Here is a 3,754-nt window from a genome sequence, read left to right on the forward strand (position 1 = left end):
ACACACACACACACACACACACACACACACACACACACACACACACATATGCAGGCACGCACGCACAAGCCAGGTATGCCCTTAATCCTAGCATTTGAGAGGAAGAGGCAAAGACAGGAGGATTTCTGTGAGGTTGAGGCCAGCCTGGTCTATATATGTGAGTTCTAGGATAGCCAAGACTACATAGAGAAACCCTATCTCAAAACAAAAACAAAAAACAAAAACCACTCCCACAAAAGAAAGAAAGAAAAATAACACAAGTTTACAGAAAAGTGCTGAGTGTCTACAAGTGTCACCTTGAGAAAAAAATATAACCTTCAGATGGCAAGCAACAGCAAGCCACAAGACAACATGGAGATAGTCTAGGCAAGTGTGAACAGAGAATAAGTGAAACTAGTCTACCCACTACCCACTCCAGAGGACAGGGCAGGGTGGTTAGAGAGGAGTGGGGCCTGGACTTCTAAGTCACCTAAAATGGAATGCAACTAGAAGGGTGGAACAGAGCTGGGCCTCTGACAAGAATTCCAGAGGGAGGAAAGGAAGCAGTAGGAACCCAGGGAAACACCCAAGGACTTCTCAGAACTCAGATGACAGCCTCCATGCTGGCAGCACATACATACCTGGACCAATTATGAGACAGCAAGAAGCCACAAGAGTGTCTTTAGAAGGAGCTAGGCAGAAGAAATAGGAAGGTGATTTAGAGGACAGCAATCCTGTCTTCAGCTACTACTGAGATTAGGAGTTGGCAGCCAGCAGGGCAGCCCCAGGGGCTCAGAGATCCTGTGCATCCTGCAAACCACCTCTGACCGTTCTGGAACAGACCGTTCAAAGCAGTCAACAGCTGGACTTCCCACTAAAAACTCTCAAAAGCGATTCTCAAAGCTGCCGAAGAGAGAAGACTCAGAGGCTACTCACACCCCACCCAGGTGTGACTAATTGGAACTGCCTTGCCCAGGGGAAAGCTGGCTCCCTAGGGACATTCCATCCCTAGGAAAGAGGGTGCCATCAAAATCCAGTTCATTCCAAGGTCCTGGCACCAAAGCCACAGTACAGCCTGAAGCCTACACTGTGAGTATTCTTGGGAGCTCTGGAAAGGCAGGCCAGAGCCCAGCCAGCAACCACAAGCATAGGCTCTAGGGAATACCAGAATCCTGTACGTTTTAAAAAAGATTTATGTTTACTCATGTGTATTCATATGTGCCTGTCACATGAGTGTAGGTATAAACAGGGGATAAAAGAGGGCATCAGATCCCCTGAAGTTACAGGTCATTGTGAACCACTATGTGAGTGCTGGGAACCAAACTTGCTCTTAACCACTGAGCCATCTCTCCAGCTCAGAAACCTGCATTTGACAGCTACAGTGTCACCTGTGGATGGTCAGAAATGCTGGGCAGTAGATGGAAGTCATGAAAATGAATCTTCCTCAGTGAGAAGAGCCTGAGGTGCAAGAAGGCAGATGGCTGAGACATACAACATAAGCTTCAAAATCAAGAGACTGGGGGTTGGAGAGATGGCTCAGAGCACAGGCTGCTCTTCCCAAGGTCCTGATTTCAATTCCCCATAAACACATGGTGGCTCACAACCACCTATAACGAGATCTGACACCCTTTTTCTGGCCTGCAGCATACATGTAAGAAGAACATAGTATACATATGTATTTATTATGTATACTCAGAAGGAGATGAGAGGGATTTCTGTGTTCTGACCTCTCAGACTACTTGGAAAAGGGGGCAAGGGCATCTACTTTAGACCATTTAGTTACAATACACAGCAATACTTCACAAGTGACCACTCTGATGTGTTGCTGGGTGCCAGCACCCACTTAGTGCTGCTTTGAAAGCGAGCTCAGATAAGGCAGGCGAGGACTACTGGACTCTCTCCAGGGAAGGGAGCCCACGAGGCAGCAACCACAGAGGCCAAAAGAAACTAAGACACTGGGTCTCCACCTGCAGCCTCAGCACTTGGGAAGCAAAGGAGCGTGAACAGAAGCTAGTGTGGCTACACTAGTTTTAGGGTAGCCTGGCCAAGATCACTCAGCAAACAGGAAGCTGAATGTCAACAGCTACTCCAGAAACAGGCCACTGAGTAACAGATAGAGGTAGGCTGGACCCTAAGTCCATGCTGGCCATCAAGTGCAGGGGTCAGTGGGCTTGGGTACTTCTAGGGACTAAGTCGCCTTCAAAATGACAGGAGATGAAATACCTCACAGCAAAAACCAACTTGAAACCCCTAAACAAGTTGCTTCCAGATGTATAAATATGGACGTGATAACGACTAGATTTTAGTTCCAACGTCAGCTGTGAAAACACCCAGGGAGTGAAAAGGTGCTGTGCCACCCAGACAGTGGGTATGAGACAGAAACAAAAGCACAGGCTCTTCTTAGTTTTAGAGAGAACATGAGGTCATGACAGTGGCCAGGAGAGCAGAGCACAGCAGAGAGGATGCCTGAAGTGACAGCCCATGGACCCAGTGTGGGCAGCTGGCAATGTGACAGACAACTAAAGAGACCGGTGGACTCGCCAGGGTTAACTCCCAGAGTGCCTGTCACCATGCTTTACCTCCAGGAACCCCACCAGGTTCTCATGGTTGATACCAAGAGATGAGCTTGTGTTACCTGTGGGGCAGAAGGAGGAGGGGACTTTCTGAAGGACAGAGAAGGCCTGACTGCCCAACTGCCCTGGGCATCATGTTCCCCAGAAGATGCAGACTCAATGCTGATACTGTGTGAGGAGGGGGCTAATAGGTGTTTGGGTCACTATCTAAGAGCCAGAGGTGACTTTCCCACACATGTCCTCCCTTTCCATTCTACCCTTGACAGTGAGCAACAGAGAATCCCTTGATCCTGAACTTTGTAGGCTCAGGAACTACAAGGAACAGATTTCTATACTTCATAGCTTACCAAGATGTTCTGGTACAGTCACACTCAATGACCTATGACACCGACTTCAGGAAAGCTATTTAACCAATTAAGAACCTGTCAGCACTTCATCAGAGCAGAGAATACCTAGAGGAAGGGAACAGCCCTGGCCAGCTCCAATCAGCTTGTTCCAGATAAGCAGGGAAAGTGAGAACTACTTGTGAGGGTCACAGTGCAGGCAGAGATGTCAGTGTGTATCCAAGAAGAGGCTCCAGGGTTGCCTCTCAGCACCGATAGGCTGTGAGGTAGAGGAGGTGGAAACCAGAAGGAAGTCAGGTCACTAAGGTGGTCCCTTCCCATCTCTGCTTTCCAACAGCCACAGTATTAGCATCCTCCTCCAACCTACCCTCCTGCCATGCTCTGTTGTCTCACCCTAGGCCCAAAGCACCAGAGCCAACCAAGACCCCAAATCCCTGAAGCTGAGACAACAGGACATTTCTCCTTGTAAGTTGGTTACCTCAGGAATTTGTCTCAGTAACATAAAACTGACACATAAAACCAACCTTAGAAATTTAAAAAGAAAAAAAGGAAGGAAGGAAGGAAGGAAGGAAGGAAGGAAGGAAGGAAGGAAGGAAGGAAGGAAGGAAGGAAGGAAGGATGGATCCCACCCACTAGGTGTGAGCTGCTGAGATGGCTTTTAACCTTAATGGAGGTTAAGGGTACTTGCTACCAAGGCTGACGATCTGAGGTCAATCACACAGTGGAAGGAGAGAACCAACTCCTACAAGTTGTCCTCTGACTTCCCTGTTCATGTAGTGGCATGTGTACCTACCCTGACAAATGAAAATATAATAAAATAAAATAAAATAAAATAAAATAAAATAAAATAAAATAAAA

The 3,754-nt window shown here is 47.5% G+C and overlaps 1 protein-coding gene across 3 annotated transcripts in view; it reads right to left on the reverse strand.

Annotated features, from left to right (window-relative positions):
- Cars1 (cysteinyl-tRNA synthetase 1) overlaps positions 1 to 3,754 on the reverse strand; it is a 46,523-nt gene that overhangs the window by 21,025 nt on the left and 21,744 nt on the right. The gene's annotated exons all lie outside the window — the stretch shown is intronic.

Source organism: Psammomys obesus, unplaced genomic scaffold, assembly GCF_907164565.1.
Source record: "Psammomys obesus unplaced genomic scaffold, mPsaObe1.curated_primary_1811, whole genome shotgun sequence".
NCBI lineage: Eukaryota > Metazoa > Chordata > Mammalia > Rodentia > Muridae > Psammomys > Psammomys obesus.